Source organism: Peromyscus maniculatus, chromosome 5 (genome assembly GCF_049852395.1).
Source record: "Peromyscus maniculatus bairdii isolate BWxNUB_F1_BW_parent chromosome 5, HU_Pman_BW_mat_3.1, whole genome shotgun sequence".
NCBI lineage: Eukaryota > Metazoa > Chordata > Mammalia > Rodentia > Cricetidae > Peromyscus > Peromyscus maniculatus.
In genome coordinates, this window is record NC_134856.1 from 110,376,365 (window position 1) to 110,394,873 (window position 18,509).

General features: G+C 44.7%; 1 long non-coding RNA gene across 2 annotated transcripts; it reads left to right on the forward strand.

The window, feature by feature from the left end:
• The first annotated feature begins 250 nt into the window (after positions 1-250).
• LOC143273446 (uncharacterized) lies at positions 251-18,314 on the forward strand. 2 transcript variants are annotated; one of them, XR_013051534.1, is made up of 3 exons: positions 251-773; positions 3,010-12,295; positions 17,422-18,314. It is a non-coding gene; the product is annotated as an uncharacterized LOC143273446 (long non-coding RNA). The 2 variants fall into 2 exon arrangements; XR_013051533.1 differs by lacking the exon at positions 17,422-18,314 and having other exon boundaries at positions 3,010-15,539.
• Positions 18,315-18,509: the final 195 nt, after the last annotated feature.

Genomic DNA, 18,509 nt, shown 5'->3' on the forward strand with positions numbered 1-18,509 from the left:
TAGCGATGACCATGATTTAGGGTTTCTGCTGGACTAATTTACTTTCCAGTTCTCTCGATTGCACGTTGCACTAGGTACAATCTTCGAATTCATTATAGCATACACTAGCATACACGGAGCTTAAGACAATTTCTACCTGAATTATGGAGAGGAGGAGAGGGAAGGGGGGAGGAGGGGGAGGGGGAGAAGGAAGAGTGCTTTTAAAACCAAAACATGAGCAAGAATTCTTCCATAGACACTTCAAGGAATTCAAGCGACTTGGGCAGTGACGGTTTTAGCCCATTTCTGCATGCAACAGTCACTTCAAGAATGACTTGTCAGCTAAGCAAGCAGGATGGAAATGATTCATTCAGTCTTGAGTTAAAACTGCAGCAGTGAAAACATATCCAAGAAATGACTGCCAGGTGGATAGACGGAGCCTGCAGTCCGGCAGCCACTGTTGAGGTCCAGGGTCATTTGCCTGGTGCCACCTTAGAAACTGTCCTGATTCTGTACAGGACATTGAACGATAACCCCCTACAGGTCAGCTGACTGCTGTGTCATACTGCATTCCTGCAGATGCCAGCTCCTGCTCCCGCAGATTGCCAGTCGAGATGCGGCAAAGCAGAGGCGGACAGCTAGGCACAAAGCAAGCGAGTTTTAAACTTTGATTTTCCTGCTGCTGCCTAGCGTCTCACACGAAGACCATTACCTTTGTGAAGCCAGGAGCCGAGATGCGGTCTGAATGTGCACGGCGGCTTCTGACGTGGCAACATGAATTCTCAGCTGGGCAGGTACTGCTCGGAGCTTGCTAACCAAACTGTGTATGATGGAGTTCGGCTGCTTTCCCACCTCATATTTGCGGGGAGGGGGTGCTTTTTGTGCCATGCTGTTGTACCTGCAGGAGACAATGCTTGGCATGATTCGTCTGACTCAGGCCTGGGCAACTCACCGCACTGGCACTGTGGGACTCCCCAGCTCCCACTTAAGGCTGGTCTCGGGACTGGTGTAACCCCCCACTCCTCAGTTAGATCATGCTTTAAAGGAGAAACCAGACTCATTGGCCTAAGTCAATCCCGGTCCGTTCTGGATGCAGGACTGCTGTCGCCTAGCAGGGACACAACCAGCCATCAAGTGGAGAATTGCTGGGGCTGCCGTCTGTGTGCAGGTGGAGCCTGGAAGAGTGACAGGCTAATGTCCTAACTAATTGTGCTTGCTAAGCACACAGTGGTCTGGATTAGTCTTTCTGCCTGGCAGTCCTCATCAAGTTGGGCTGAAATGAGGGTGCCAGCAAGCCTGTGTTAGCCTTGGCTCCTTCCTGCACGGTGCTCTGCTAGCTGCTAGGATGGGTCACTCTGACAACAAAGAAGGGTGCTTGACTTGTCTTGTGATGCTTAGAGGAACATAATTCTTCTTCCAAGTGCTCTCTCTCTCTCTCTCTCTCTCTCTCTCTCTCTCTCTCTCTCTCTCTCTCTCTCTCCTGTGTGTGTGTGTGTGTGTGTGTGTGTGTGTGTGTGTGTGTGTAAAATTCATCAAACCAAAGAGCCTAAGAGATATCATCATGGACATGGCTTTTAATGATTTGGGGGCAAAGAGAAAAGGAAAAATGACAGCCGGTGGAGACAGCGATTTGAGAAAGCAGCACATTGAAGTGACTGCCAATCTGAACTACTGGGTTTGTGAATCCAAGCCCTAAGGGAGTAGCGGGTAACTGAGAAGGAGATCGTAGATAAAGAAATAAAAATGACAAGCGTAATGGAGGCTTCTGCGAAGGGACTGTCAGAGCGTCAGTTCATGGATGGCAATCTCGCCAGGCGGAGATTGAATAATTCATAGATGGAAACCACCCTGCCTTCACCTTCGCATTTAAACCGGGCATGAGCTGAATCGCTAATAAATTTTCAAGATAAAGTAAAATGCCAATTTGAATCTGAAGAGCTTTTCAAAGCAGATGTCGCATCCCCGAATCTTTTGGTATCTTTTCACAATTATGCTCTGAGGACCGCACTTCATCAGGAAGCACCATTACCAGGGAAAATGACTGTGATTACAATAGCAACAATAGAATGCCATCGAATGATCTCTAATTTACCTAATTTGCTAAGACTGACTGGCTTAAATACCCATTGTGTGTTGCCATGCCCGGTCCACGGATCTATCTCAAGACAGAACAAAAGTGGCGTGGTGCGTGTGCTACCTTGATTCACACAGTCTAGGGGAGAGCATTCTCCTAAGTTACAATGTCTCTGTCATCTGCTTTTCATTTCTGTCAGCTTTTTGCCGTTTTTTCCCCCTCTAATGCTTAGCCCTAAATGCCTTTTGAAGGAAAATGGTGAGCTTGTCTTTGCTACAGAACAGCACTGACTTGTTAATTTATACACTTTAAAAAATTTTTAAAACATACAAGCATGTGTCTATTTGAGGGGAGGAGAGATTTGGTGCTGGGAGAAAGGTTTAACAAGCCAACTGAGATGGCGTGTGTGTGTGTGTGTGTGAGTGTGTGTGTGTGTGTGTGTGTGTGCACATGCGTGCATCTCTCTCTCTCTCTCTCTCTCTCTCTCTCTCTCTCTCTCTCTCTCTCTCTCTCTCTCTCTCTCTGTATCTGTGTCTGTGTTTCCTCCACATGAAATTCTTCCCCAGGATTTGTGATCCCTGTGGTATTTTAAGAACCTCTCCGATTGCAAATTTCAGGTAGCAGAGCCAGCAATCACTCCACGTAGCTCTTTCAGAAAGGCTGCGTGCCTCCTTCCAGGATGCATCAAGGCTTTTAGGCTGCATGGCTGTGTTTGTGCCTGCTCAGTGTACAGAAGTCTGTGCCAAAGAGAACTTTTGTCTGGCAGATTGTGCCACTCATCTCGGGGAGATTGTGCCATTCTGAGGAGGTGGCACGGACTATCCATCCTCCTTGGGGAGCAGAGCGGAGTCATTTAGTGGACAAGGGGCTTCTGGAATTGTCCTTCTAATAGCATGGAGACTGCTATTAGAAGGATTCATGCCAATCAGCAATACCTTTGCGTTTGACTATTTCAGGGAGGGACCGGAGGTATGTATGACAGCTGCTTGAGAAGGCGATCCCAAATCCCTCTCTTAAAACCTTGGGATTTTGCTCGAGACTCAGCCCTGATGTGTTCCTTCATAATTCATTCACCTGGTCTACCCACTCCTGTGTGTCCCCCCTACCGGCCCCTACCTTTTTGTAAGGTAAGTTGTGTTTCTAGTCATTTATATAACAAGCATGGGTGCTCCTTACCATCTGCTGTTAGTAGGAATGTGCCTTTGATGCTGTTTTTTCCTCCCATCTTGTTCTCACTGTGCTGGGGCAAACTCCTAACTTTCTAGTTCCCTGTTGTCTGAGCACAAGATTAAAAGGTGGCATTTTGAAGCATGACTAAAATACTGTGTTGTGTTTTGTTTTTCTGGCTGAGTACATCTAAGGCTTTAATAGCGCTTACAGGAACGGGGGAAACAGATTTATGTCGTGAACACTTTGATTAGAAGCAGTAGGCAGTTTGCTGACTATCACCTCTGTTACGACATTGCTTTCTTTCGGTAGCCTGCTTTTCTAACATTGGCTCCACTACTGTCGCTAGTCCAGGAAGAGGCTCTACTGAGTGACACCAGGGTGTGGGGAAGTCCACACTGCACCTACACCAGCAATTCCTTCCCCGTTCTCTAATTAAAACACAATTTTGCTTATCAGCAAAGGATTGAACTTCTGACACCTGAAATTTTTTTTAATAGCCAGAGTTTCAGCAGGATAATCATTAACTGAGCCAATTGGTTTTTCTGTCTAGTATTTAAGTAAAACAACTACCTACAAATTATCTAAGAATAAATGGAAATTAGGTTTTGTAATTTGGGGAGACTCATCACAAACTACTTTTAGGTATTGGATAAGAATAGCAAGTTGGGGAGCTGATTTCTTAATGACGAAAGGACTTAGCTATCATAGTCTTGGAAGATGAGGGTGTATTTGGTTTCTTTTGGCTGTAGGTATAAGAATGTTAGTATTTTGCATATGATATCTGTAAGACCCCTTATTGGGTGTCGGAGCTTGCCAACAATGGCACTTTCTCTTGCTCTGCCTCTCAGGAGGCAGGGCTGCAGAGTCACTTAAAGATTTTAGACGCCACTGTTCCTTTGAAATCAAACTTTCTTCACAAACTTACTGGAGTGATTTTTTTAAAATCATGTTTTTTAAAAAACATAAATTCCTTAGGTAATTTTTAATCCACTGTTGATAGTTTTTCCCTGTTCATAGATGCTCCTCATTTACAATGCTCTACAAAGAGATGAATCAGCAAGAGACACGGTGAGGGCAACTTTATAACTGCAGATAGCTAGCCGAAAACAAGAGCCACCGTGAAAATACACGAGCAAGGACGGATTTGGGTGAAATCTAAGACAAGAAATAGCTCCACTGTGTCTTTTAGTTTTTGTTTAGATTTTGAAAAAAATATTGTGGTGGTTGTTTATATTTTTTGTGAGCACCTGTTTTACAGGTACCAATGATGCCTTGCCTCCATGTTCCTAACTTCCCAACGCTCCGGAGAGTAAACTACAGTTAGAAAGAATGACTGAACATTTAAATCAATTCCTCAGAAACCCATTTATAAAACTCACAGGCACAGAAATGACTCACACTTTAAGGCAGAATGTGTAAATTTTGTCACTTGGTAATTAGTTATGCTGGACATCTTTTCACGAGTGTGTTTTACATTCCATCTCATCATTAAAGTCCAGCTTGGAGCAAAAGCCCAAATTGAAGTAAAGCGAAGTTCCTCACAGAGAATATATTAATCTTCCCTGAGCATCTGTGAGCTACTTAGCAAAGCTATGGTGGATGCATTTCACAGATAATCAAATTGGATATTCATCATCAAGCCTCATGGCTGGATTCCTCTAATTGAATTATTTTGCAAGAAGAGCAGCATAATATATTTCCCTGATTTTTAAGTGAGTAGTAATGAAAACTGCCTTTACCAAATGCCCATTTTTGTGTGATCTTAGTCTGGTATCGAGAAAAAGAGAAGCAAAAACAAGAAACAGATAGAGACAACGCTTTCATCATCTGGTGAATTATTTTAGACAATGGTAAGATCAAACGAGGTTGGTATCTTAACATAAAAAGAATCAAATTATTTGGAGGCATTGGTGTGTGGGTATGTATATGGGAGTGCAAGTACCCTTGGAGATCAAAGGCTGCACCAGATCCCCTGAACTGGAGTTACAGACAGTTGTGTGCTACCCACTTTGTGCTGGGAACTGCACTTGGATCCTCTGCAAGAGCAGTATGTGTTCTTATCTGCTGACTGAACTATCTCTCCAGGTCCAAGGTTGGTATCTTGTGTCTGTAAAGTATCAACTCAAGCTTAGATTACCATCTCAGCTCTGCCTCCAGGCAAGTTCAATTTGACCTCTCCCAAATGCTGCTGTGATTATTGACATTTAAGTGAGTTTCTAATTAATAGTCAATATACATTTGTGCCAGTCTCATATCCACAGAAGGTGTTGACACCCAAGAACTCAGTTGGGTCACCCGATAGACCCTCGGAGACTGCTCTTTCTTCCCCAGATGTTGAGATCTGCTTATCCTAGTGAACTTTCCATTAATACTCTCTTTTTTCTAATGTCTAAACAAGCAAAAAAAATTGTTTTGTATAGTAAGATTTTTCCCCAGTATTGTATTATTAGAAATTCCAAACATGTAGAAGAACACAAGAGTGTGAACAGTGAACACACCTAGCCCCCAGACTGTATAAGTATACTCGATTGCTCTCACTCTGTATACACCTGTGTGCATACCACCTCTCTATTCATCCATCAATCTCTTTAGTTTTGGATGCATTTCAAAGTAAGTTGCCGACATCAACACACTCCATCCCTAAGGATATGCCTGCTGAAATGTTTAGCTAGATTCAAACTTTTCAGTGCTCTCCTTTAAGCAAATTTTGAACAAGACAGAGAGTTTTTGAGAAGAAAGCACACTTCTGTTTTTACGTGGCACAAAGTGTCTCTAGAATATATCAAGAGTGTCTGGTGCAACCTTAAGGAGCTTGCATTTTAAAATTGGAGGGCAAAAATCCCTCAGTTTTTGATAAAGGGAAATTAGTTAAAGTAGAAGCGTGTGTGTGGGCCTTTCTCCATTCTCAGTCTCCATTCCCAGGCCAGACTTCATCCACAAATGACAGGCAGTCATGGAGACCACTGGGAATGCACTGCTATCACACTCCTGCATCAGTTCATGGGGACCACTGGGGATGCACCGCCATCACACTCCTGTACAGGATCATGGGGACCACTGGGAATGCACCGCCATCACACTCCTGTATGGGATCATGGGGACCATGGCTAATGCACCACCATCACACTCCTGTATGGGATCATGGGGACCACTGCTAATGCACCACCATCACACTCCTGTACGGGATCATGGGGACCACTGGGGATGCACCACCATCACCCTCCTGTACGGGATCATGGGGACCACTGGGGATGCACCACCATCACACTCCTGTATGGGATCATGGGGACCATGGCTAATGCACCACCATCACCCTCCTGTACGGGATCATGGGGACCACTGGGGATGCACCACCATCACACTCCTGTAAGGGATCATGAGGACCTCTGGGGATGCACCACCATCACCCTCCTGTATGGAATCATGGGACCACTGCTGATGTACCGCCATCACACTCCTGTCTCAGATCATGGGGACCACTGCTGATGTACCGCCATCACACTCCCATACCGGGGTGGAAGAGGTGTAAGGCAGTTCCAGGGCTGTTCTTGCTCCTGGGCTGGAGTTCCCTCCTCTTTCCCACAGGTCCATGGGAAGGAACCCGTGGCCTCTTGAACCATCAACAGCTGGCCTGCTCGAACTCTTTGGTTGCTCCTCTTCCTCTCCACCATCCCCACATCTGCCCTTTCTGCCTTCTCCCAACTCCTGGGTCCCCTCCAGATACAAGAGAACAGATTTACTCACTTCCTCCCAAGTCATTCTGTTTTGTGAATTTCACAGAAATGGTTACAGGAGACAAAAATGACAGATTAGAGAATCACATGACCTCTTAAAGGGATGAATTCATTTTTCTTGATCTCAATTAAAACATAAATGATTGAGGACTGTCCTCTCAAGACCTCATTTCTCATTTATGTATTCACTCCTTCCTGTCCTGAAGTGGCACCACACTTCTGAAGACCTGTGTCCCTGTAGTCCTTAAAAAGAAACCTTTCTGAGCTCCCCACATCTGCGAGTTTCCTAGGTGCCAGCTTCTGCCGCTAGCTGTGGCCCAAAGCATTTCCATCCAGGAGCAGCACAAAGTCATATGGTCCTGTCCCTTGCTTCTTAGGGATAGGAAGGCTCCAAGGCTCCCATTCCAACTTTGTCACCTACACAAGCAGGTCACCAGCATGGGGACCTGTCCCTCAGGCCAGTGTTCTTCCTTGAGCTGAGTATGCCCTAAGATTCTTTAGATAAGGAACTTGGGTCTATGGTTGTCTGAACTACCCTCCCCCACACCATTCTTTTGAAATGCTCCTGTTCCCGTTCTTCTGAAGTGATATTTTGATATGACCTACTGAGAAGGATCTTAGGCTCAGCAGCAACTCAAGCTTAGATTACCATCTCAGCTCTGCCTCCAGGCAAGTTCAATTTGACCTCTCCCAAATGCTGCTGTGATTATTGACATTTAAGTGAGTTTCTAATTAATAGTCACTGTACATTTGTGCCAGTCTCATATCTAAGAACTCAGTTGGGTCACCTGATAGACCCCTGGAGACTGCTCTTTCTCCCCCAAATGTTGAGATCTGCTCATCCTAGTGAACTGCCCATTAATACTTTCTTTTTTCTAAGGTCTAAAATTACCAGCTCTGTGGGGAGCCCGGCAAATGATTAAGTTCTTTAAGTGTCCCAAATCCATTTGTGTGCATGCGCATTGCAAGCCAGAGGTCAGCTTCTGATGTCAGCCCTCCGGTGCTCTCTACCTTTTGTTGTTGTTGTTTGTTTGTTTGTTTGTTTGAGACAAAGCCTCTTACTGGGCTTGAGGTTGGCCAGTTAGCTTAAGTTGGCTGACCAGTGAGTCCTGGAGACCTGCCTGTTTCTGCCTCCTGAGTTCTGGAATTTGTCCTTCTCATCCTCCCCTCCTGCCTCCTCTTCCTTTCTCTTCCCATCCCTTCCCTTCCATTATTTACCTCCTGCCCTCCCTCCTCACTAACTCTGGTTGCCTCTCTTTGCCAGGAACTGTACCTTCAGCCCCTGCCCACTAGGCAAGTGTTTTACCACTGAGCTACACCCCTAGCCTAGTCTTTTCATCCCGGGAAATATAGCAGATAGCTAAAGTTCTACCAGGGAAATACATTCCTCGGACTAGCAAAAGGGACCATTGGCTAGGCCACATAGCTCACTGGGACACAGCTTGCCCTAGTGCGGCTCTTGTAAAGATGAAGAGTGAGTGGAAGAGGCAGATACATCTTCCTGGAGCCTGAGATGCTCTGCATGTACAGACGCTGGAGTCCCAGGTTGCCTGCCTGGCTTCCTCCCACGGACCGTCCTCCCAAGAGTAAGTTATATATGTGCTCCTGCTTCTCACAGGTAAATGAGGAGGGACTCTAGGTGGGCGGAGTGTCCATATGTGTGGGGAAGGACTTTCCCCGATATGCGAGAGAGCCAGGAGTGTGCAGGGGTGGGATGGGGATGAGGCTTCAGGCTGTTCACCACACTGCTGAACATTCTGGCATGGAATGCTAGGCGTAAGGGAGAATCTTAACGTGACTCTTACCTGAAAAAGGTGTATTTGTGAGAGTAAAACTGTGCTATTAGCATGCTGACTTAGTGTGTGCTGTTTCTTACACAGTGTAAAAGGTATGGTGTGGCAGCGCCCATCTGTTCCCTCGTCCATCTTAGTCTTACAAACACTGGCCTGCACCACAGCTGGAAGAAGCGTTTGGAGGTTCTTCTAGAAACCAGTTGGTTGTAGCTGTCTTTGTAGGCAACTAAATTTTTAATATTAAAACAAAGGGAAGAAAAAAAATCTAGAAATCCCATTCGATGGTTGAGGCATACAGTCTATATAGTTTTTTTTTGTTTTTTTTTTTTTTTTTTTTTTTGGTTTTTCGAGACAGGGTTTCTCTGTGTAGCTTTGCGCCTTTCCTGGAGCTCACTTGGTAGCCCAGGCTGGCCTCGAACTCACAGAGATCCGCCTGCCTCTGCCTCCCGAGTGCTGGGATTAAAGGCGTGCGCCACCAACGCCCGGCTCTATATAATTTTTGAAAGATAAAATACTAAAATATGAATGTTCCATGTTCTAGTTAGGTTTGCTCTAATTAATTAGAATACTGGTTGCCGGCTTTCTTTCTTTCTATTGATGAGTCAAAAAGGCAGGCTGGGTTTTGCACTTGATCCAGTCCCCAGTTCTGTGGTCCTCGTGAGGTCCTCTCCCGATGCATGGAAAGACAATGGTTATCATCATCACTCTGAAGAGGATGCTCAGGAGCCAGAGCATCTAATGACAGGCGCCATCTAATGACAAAATCTCTCTTACCCTCTGCTGAATGGTACTCAGCATGAAACAGATGAGCTTGGAAGATGAAGAGTTAAGGAATACTCAAGGGAAGGACAGTCATTCCTTCATAAAAGACAACTTAGAGTAATTTCCCCAGTCGGATTTCCAAAAGAAAATTCAAAGGATACAAAGAGAAAAGATTTAGGAAATACAGGAAAGTGACGTGCCTAAGACTATGAAAGTATCTTGCATCCACAAAGTTCTGCCTATGTGTTGCTAACGTGAGGTGACGTAAGCACCATAAGGCTGATGTAACGGGATCTGGAGCCAGACGACCTGGATCTGAATTCTGACTCTTGGTTTGGATGTGGTTTGCCGTATTCAGAAACAGTCGTTGAAAGGTGGTGCTGGAAGAGATTAATGTTTTTCTTGTGAGACCAGTGTTCACAGGAATGGCTTGGGTGGGCGGTGACAAAGCAAAGTGGCAGCTCTGCTTTGGCGGTCTCCTCGGCACACAGTGTGAGGTCCTCGCCGGAAGCCAGGCACATGCTAGCACTCTGCTCTTGGACTTCCAGAACCATGTGCCAAACACACAGCACCTCTTCACACACGACTCCACTCTGAGTGTCTGATCCGGCAACAGAAAAGAGTGAGGATAGAACTCTGCTTCTCCATTCCTTCCAGGGTCTTCCTCATAGGGAAGAAGTCAACACTCACTAAGTTAGTATCTGTGAAACCAAAGAGAGTGCTGGCAGGTGGTGGGTTTCTGAAATAACAAAACTAAAGCACAGAGAGGTTAGCAACTTGTTCCCAAACACAAAGCAAATTAGACAAACATCTGGGGTATGATAGGGGCATCCAAACCTTAGGCCTGTTTCAGAAAATTGCACATTGCCGAAGAGCTGATGTTGGTCAAAACACAGGTTTGTATAATTTGTTGCTTCTCTAAAGGAAAAACAAAAGAATTCTAAGAAGTCACACAGGGCTGTGTCCTGGTAAACACTGACTTTTCTTCTCCTTATACCTTCTGTATTCTGTGTTTTTTTTTTCATCCTAAGCTGTGATTTTACAGGCTTTTCAAGTTCATTATTTAGGATTAATTTTTATTTTAATTACGTCTGTATGTCTGTGAGGTTATGAGCATGAGTGCTGGTGCCTGAGGAGAGCAGAGACTTCAAGTCTCCCTGGAGCTGGAGTTATAGGAGCTTGTGAGCTGCCCAGTGTGGATGGATGCTGGGACTGCTCTTAACCGATGATCGGTCTCCAGCCCTCAAGTTCATTTGTAAGTTTCCACCAGTAAGTCTGTGGAGATAGGCTACAGTCACTGTTTTCCTCGTGTGTTAGCTGTTCTGGAGAAGAGGCAAGTGACAGGTGATTACACATGTGCACACACAAACACAAGCCACACACATAAACACACGATCACACATGCACTCACACATGCACATACATACTCATGCACCTAGGTATGTGCACACACATATAAACATCCTTGTAGTGGGACAAGAGATAGCATGAAAAGATAACAGAAGGGTAAGAAGGAATGGGGAGAATGTACAGTAACATAAGAAGGGAAGTAACCCCAAGCACTCCCCCTGCTTGTGGACTATTATTAAATCCTGCACATGTAAGTCAACTCTGAGGTAGATATTACATTGCACACACCTGCCTTGTAAATGACCTAAACATTAGCAAATCAGGGGTATGTGTTAGAGATATGCCTCAGTCATAGAGTGCTTACCTGGCACACACAAGGCCCTGGGTTCAATCCTTAGCACTGCCAAAATAATCAGAAATAAACATGAACCCACCAAAAAAGCCAAGAAGTGTGTAACAGGTCTTTTGGAGCTGGTGAGATGGCACGTGTTCTGACCTCCATATATAGACAGTGGCATTACACACACACACACACACACACACACACACACACACACACACACTACATAAGTAAATAAAAATTATGTATATATAAAGTGGGCCTGGTGGGATGGCTCAGCATGTAAAGGCATCTGTCCCCAGCCCGACACACCGAGTTGGATTCTCGGCACCCACACAGTGTGTTGTATTCTTGCAAAGCTTTAGGGTGTGATCTGACTGGGGTGGTGAGGGAGTAAAGACAAGACAAACACACAAACGGAAACAGTGGGACTGGGGGGACCGGACTCTGTGCCGGAGACGCCATGGCACCCTGGATGCTCAACGTGTTTATTATAGACAGCCCAGCAGGGAGTTACTGCGTACAGCTGAACCGGGAGGCAGGGGCTGAGGCACTGCGGTCCTTAACACGGCTGCGTCCTTGCCAAACAACACGGACCACTCAGGACTTCATGCCCTCCCGACAACAGTGGATGGAAAGAAGTGACTTTTGAAAGCTCTCCTGTGATCTCCACTCACTCAACGTGGCACACACTCCCCCCTCCGAGCAAACACAAAGTACATTTTTTTAAAAGCTGGAAGAAAAGCCTTAAAAAAAAAAAAAAGGTACGTTTCCTGAACTCTAGAACAGTTTTTCTTTTTTAACTGAATCTTTTAAATGGCCGTGTATTGTTCCAATGTGTAATCCCTCTAGTGGGACGCTAAAAGTTTCCCTAGTGCTCTTTATTATACATGCAATCAGGTGACTTATTAGAATGTTAGTGTAAAACACTGAGAATATTTGGAGACTAAATTGCCTGACTTCTAGGCTGTAGTTTCATTTTAAAACTACAGATGTTTTTCTTCTCTCTTCTTTCCAAGCTGCACCCTGGATGTCTTGGACCCAGAGACAAGGCAACAGGCTTTTGCTATAAAAACATGTTCCTCATGGGAGGGTGAGTGATGGGAAGTGCAGCCTACAGGAAGTCACAGGCAGGATGGAGATGATGGAGGCTTTGAACTTGCAGAGGGTCTGGGACGTTTGGAGTTAGGGAAAGAAGGTTTAGTTCCTCACAAGGCTGGGATAACAACCTTGGTAGGAGACTCTGAGGATGCCTGGTGAAGACCCTGCACCCCTGTGGATCAAGGAGGTGTAAGACCAGCAGAGGGGATGGCTGTGACCATATATCCATAGAAACCAACTGGAAACCATTTTACCTAAATTCGGATGTGGGCTATTTTCTACAACTCCAAGGGATGGAGGAAGAAAACTCATAAGTAGAAACAGTGAAAGACTGGGCACCACACCTGCACCTGATCATTTCCTTAGCATGTGTTCCTGCAAACAGAATGAACTCAAGACTCAGAATGACTTAAGGCTTTCTGTGCATTTATTTTTCAAGTCTATGCGACTCCTATTTATCTCTGACAAAATGTTATTAGGGAAAGGCGGGAGAGCAAAATTAGCCAAGCTAATTGATCATTAAGTATAATCGTCCATTAAGTACGAATTTCCATTTATAATCTATTTCATCCCAGAGGATTTCAATTATTAGATTGCTTTATTGATACACTGAGGAGGTAATCATTAAGTGTGTAAACAAACAATATAAATTTCCACACAAGAAAGAGAGGAACTTTGATCGGCTATGCATATTGTCAGGAAGTCATCTAGAAGGATGGAGATAGGTACTAGAATAAACAGAGGAGAGTCTCATCTCAAACCCTATCTCCCACCTCTTGGCAACTTCTCAACAGTTTTAGGACATAACCCTATTTTGTGGTCAATGGTTCAGCTGTATGAACTTGGGAAGTGGCTTGACTTCTCTGAGCCTCCAATTTCTCTTTCATAAGCAGTGGGTAATGCTGAGACCTCGTCTTGGAAAGTTTCCGGCAAAAATAAAAGAATTAAACTTGGAACCTTCTAGAAACATTCCTGGTGCCCCATGAGCCTGTGAACATCTTGAGAAGCATGGAGCACAATGTCCAACCTCTGGCCTTGCTCTCCAACATCCCCTCTCCCTGTGCCCACTCCACAGGTGGCCCCAGCTGACATAAGGTTCTTGTCACATCCTCAGCTCCCATAGTCTTATTTTTCCTGACTTCCCAGGTTTCGTCTCTGTCCGGAATGAGGGCCTCACTCTTTTCTTGCATTTCTTGCTGCATGTGTCTCCTGGAGAAGTAATAGGGATTGCTGATCCCTGCTTCCATCTATTCCTTGTCTTGGCAGACCAGCATTGTTAAGAAGATAATGACTTTCTTTGCAAAACCCTTCAGTCTGAGCTGGACCCATCTCTCAGGGCCACTTGTGATAATTAGCAGAGTATCTTAGTTGCTCCAGCATAGGAAAGTTCCCTGAGGTCAGGGAGCATGCACACTGTTCATATCTGTTGGTCCCTGTCCTCTGTGGCCATCTTAGGTACTCAATCATGGTTTATGTTTGTTCTGTTTGGTTTCTTGGTGCTAGGGATCAAACCCAGGGCTCTTACATGACAGACAAGCACTCACCACTGAGCTTGTCCATCCCAGACTCAACCACCATCTCCTGAATGACTTCACCTGTCATAGCATAATGTATAGTCAGGGGACAGGACACCTCATTTTAGTTTTGTTCCAAGCATTCTGCCTTCATTTTGCTAGACTTACATGGAGCAAACAAGCCAGAATTAGTGACACTCACAGATTTAATGAATTGTAGTCTTAAAAAAGATGCCATGTGGTACCCAGGAGAGGTCTTTCTGATAAGATCAGTGGCCAGGATGAAAGCAGCAAGATACTGGGCAAAAAGTGTGGCATTCAAAGTGGGGCAGATCCCACCCAGCTTTGTAGATGAGCTGTGTGACTTGTTTGCTGTTTCTGGGTCTCATTTCTTAATTTAAAAAATATGGCTAAGGGCTGGCGAGATGGCTAGGTCAGTAAAAGGCTTGTGGAGCAAGTGTGAGGATCCCAGTTCAATTCTCAGGACCCATGTGAAAAATCTGGGTAGGGTTGAATGTGATCACAGCTGAAGCAGAGATAGGGGCGTTCTGATCAGCCAGTATGGCCTACTTAGCAACTTCAAGACTAGTGAAAGACCCTGTCTTTAAATAAAAAAGGTGGACAGAGCCTAAAGCAGAACATCCTAATTTGTCCTCTGGCTTCCAAATGCATTGTATCCCGATATTCATCCACCTCTCATAGACACACACACACAGACAGACACACAAACATACACGCATACATACATACATACATACATACATACACACATAACTGTAGCTAGCAGCAGCTACCTTGTAATGTGAGGAGGTTTCACCACAGCACAGATTTCCAATATTCCACCACTTAGAATACCAGCTCCTAAGTAGATGCTCAATAAAAATCTGTTGCCTATGAAACGAGCTAAAGCCTATTGACGATGCGTGTCGCAGAGCCCGGTGTGTGCTGGAAAGAGTTGCTAGCTGTCAAAACTCCACAGAAGCAACAGGGGCTATTGTGCTTCCCTCAGTGAATCCAGAAGTACAATAAAAAAAAAAAATGGGCCGGAGAGATGGCTCAGCAGGTTGAAGTGTTTGTCATTAGACCTGATGCCCTGACCCCATCTCTAGGACCTACATGATGGAGATGGCCTGACCCCATCTCTAGGACCTACACGATGGAGATGGCCTGACCCCATCTCTAGGACCTACATGATGGAAGGAGAGAACCAATTCCAGGAAGTTCTGCAAGTTATCCCCTGCCTCTGCATTCATGTTGTGGCACACATTACACCCCCATAAGTAAATAAATGTAATTTTTAAAAATTAAAAAAGTTACTTTAAAAGAAGTGTCGGGGGCAGCAGCTGGGCGGTGGTGGTGCACACCTTTAATCTCAGCACCCTGGAGGCACAGGCAGGTGGATCTCTGAGTTTGAGCCCAGCCTGGTCTGCAGAACGAGTTCCAGGAGAGCCAGGGCTACACAGAGAAACCCTATCTCAACAAACAAACAAACAAGAACAATCCAAAACAAAATAAAAATTAAAACCCCAAAAGGGCTAGCAAGAAGGCTCATTGGGTACAGGTACCAGCTGCCAAGCCCGAGAATGGAGTTTGATCACTGGGAAAGCATGATGGAAAGAAAGAAAACTGACTCCTGTAGGTTGTGAATTCTGTCATTCACACACACACACACACACACACACACACACACACACACAAAAAAAAAAAAAAAAAAAAAAAACACATGGATGCCATAGCACATGCTACACAAAAAATAAATGTGATTAAAATGTTAAAAAAGTAAGTGTATAAAAGAAATTATTTGTTATTAAGAAAGAAGTCCCATGTCACAAAGGACTGTAAGGGACGAAAATGTCCTTTGATTAACTTTAAATATGGTGTAGACCGGTGTAGAAAGGGGCCTCCCCTTGGTCGTTCCCTTACGTTCCCTTATGTAGTTGAGGTCGCTGGTGCACAACATGGCACCACATTTACAAACCCTGTGTGAGTTCACCGTGCTGCACGGTCTTCCTCCTACCTCCCGGGACATGGAGGCTTGTCTAGGACAGATGAGCCATTGCCATTTTGGGTCCTGGTGTGGCTAAGTCTATGTGGCCATGGGAGGCAAAAAGACCAGGCGATCTCCACACACTTGCCAAGTGCCATGCAAATGTGTTCATAAAAATAAGCATGACCTATAATCTTGTAGAGTATTCTGTCTAGGGAAGTTTTGTGACTGTATTGTAAAATGCCCACAGCACATTCAAATGTTTCTGGCACATCTACCTAACAATATGTTAGACCAACTTTTAGATAAATGGTCCAAATGCATTTTATTAGTGTGAATCAATGTTGAGTTTCTGATATTTTGCTTGTACCTCATTTATTGAGTCTTTTTTCTTGACATACCTGGAATCAACTGTGAATAAGAGGCACAACATCATTCCTAGAACTGGGGAGACAAATAAACCTTGAAAATTTTCTAGTGAAGATGGGGGTGGGGCATGACCAGCATTTCTCTCTCTCTCTCTCTCTCTCTCTCTCTCTCTCTCTCTCTCTCTCTCTCTCTCTCTGTGTGTGTGTGTGTGTGTACATAGAATATTCTGGAGACAGGGTCTCAGGTTTTCTAGTCTTGAACTTACGATGTAGTCAAAGATGACCTTAAGCTTCTACCTGCCCAGTGCTAACATTACAGGCACACATTACCATGCTCATGTGGAGATGGAGATGGAACCCAGGGCTTTTTGCTGGGTGGTGGTGGCACACGCCTTTAATCCCAGCACTTTGGGGCCAGAGCCAGGAGGATCTCTGTGAGTTTGAGGCCAGCTTGGTCTACAGAGTGAGATCTAGGACAGGCACCAAAAACTACACAGAGAAACCCTATCTTGAAAAACAAAACAAAATTCTACCAACTGAGCTACATTCCTAGCCCATAATCCTGATTCTATCTATGTATCTATCTATGTATCTATGTATCTATCTATGTATCTATCTATGTATCTATCTATCTATCTATCTATCTATCTATCTATCTATCTATCTATCTATCCATCCATCTATTTGGGGTGTGTGTGTGTGTGTGTGTGTGTGTGTGTGTGTGTTGTGTGTGTGTGTTTTGTGTGGGCACACATGCCATGGCACATGTGTAGAGATCAGAGGACAATTTGTAGAAATTAGTTCTCTCCTACTACCACGTGGGTCCCAGGGATTGAACTCAAGTTGTCAGGCTTGGCAGCAAGCACACTTACATACTGAGCCATCTCACTGGCCCTCTCCTGTATATATTTTTTATACTGTGTGGTGCTTTGAGAGGTCAAGAATGGATAGCTTTGAATTAGTGAATTGAATGATCGTATTCCTAATGAAATCATTGGACAGCATTTAAGCTTCAGGCAATGAAGTCTCTAAGTCTCTAAGACACAGAGGGTATTTCTCTACTCAAATCTTTTCAGATTCAGAAAAATGAGTAGCTGACTTGAGTCTTTGGGAAGGTTTTCATATGGCCTAATGACAGGACTATTCCAAATAATATATAGAACTCAGTTGACTGATCTTGTAGCAGATAACCACTGAATATCCTGACACTGGTTCCTAATCACTTTTTTCTTTCCTGCCTCTACTGCAGGTGCTGGGAACATAAATCTCCATGTCCCCTGCTTCCTGTGTCCCTGAAAGTGAGGACAAGAAAACAAAGGACTCTCATTGTTCAGTAGCTACTGAGGTGATGGGAGGCAGGGCTGTGGGTTCATGTGATAAAAGATGACTACCCTGTCTGGTGGTTCTACTTTCTCTTTCTTCTATCAAGTGCTGAGGTGGTACCTGGAGTAGTGGTACCAGTGTCCAATCACAAGGAAAAGACAAGGGGCACCCAAGGCCACCGGTTCCCATTTCTTATTGCTACTATTACATGTGCATGTGTGTATGTGTGTTCATATGTTTGTGGGTACACATTGTGTGTGTGGGTGTGTGGAAGCCAGAGATTATCACTATGCCTGCCTGTCATTAACATGGGTGCTGAAAATTTCAACTCTACACTGCATCCTTGTGTGCCAAACTCTCTTCCTATTGAACCATTTCCCCACCTTCCATGGGCCCTAAATCTAGAGTCCTTGGACCACTACTGGTAGCTACTAGCCTCTAAACTCCTGAGAGAATCTATCCCTGCTCTGTTACGCCACTCTTGGTGGGTGTTATATTGTTTGCAGTTGACCTCAGAGAATCTTGAGTTCACCCTAAAGAAGTCATGTGACAGAAAATACATAAGTCCACTCGACCGCTGCAAATAGATCACTGTTCTATTTTGTAAGGTGCTTCCAACAGCTCTTGAGGACATTGGTTCCTTTGTTGCCCTTCTCTTCCAATTCTTTGTCAATCTCCTCTCTGTCCCATTCCTAAGTCTCTAGGTCTGCTTTCTTCTTCTTCTTCTTCTTCTTCTTCTTCTTCTTCTTCTTCTTCTTCTTCTTCTTCTTCTTCTTCTTCTTCTCCTCCTCCTCCTCCTCCTCCTCCTCCTCCTCCTCCTCCTCCTCCTCCTCCTCTTCCTCCTCCTCCCCCTCCTCCTCCTCCTCCCCCTCCTCCTCCTCCTCCCCCTCCTCCTCCTCCTTCTTATTATTATTATTATTATTATTATTATTATTATTATTATTATTATCTTGTGGAGCCCAAACTGGCTTCAAATTGGCTATTTAGCTGAGGATGACCTTGAACTTCCAATCC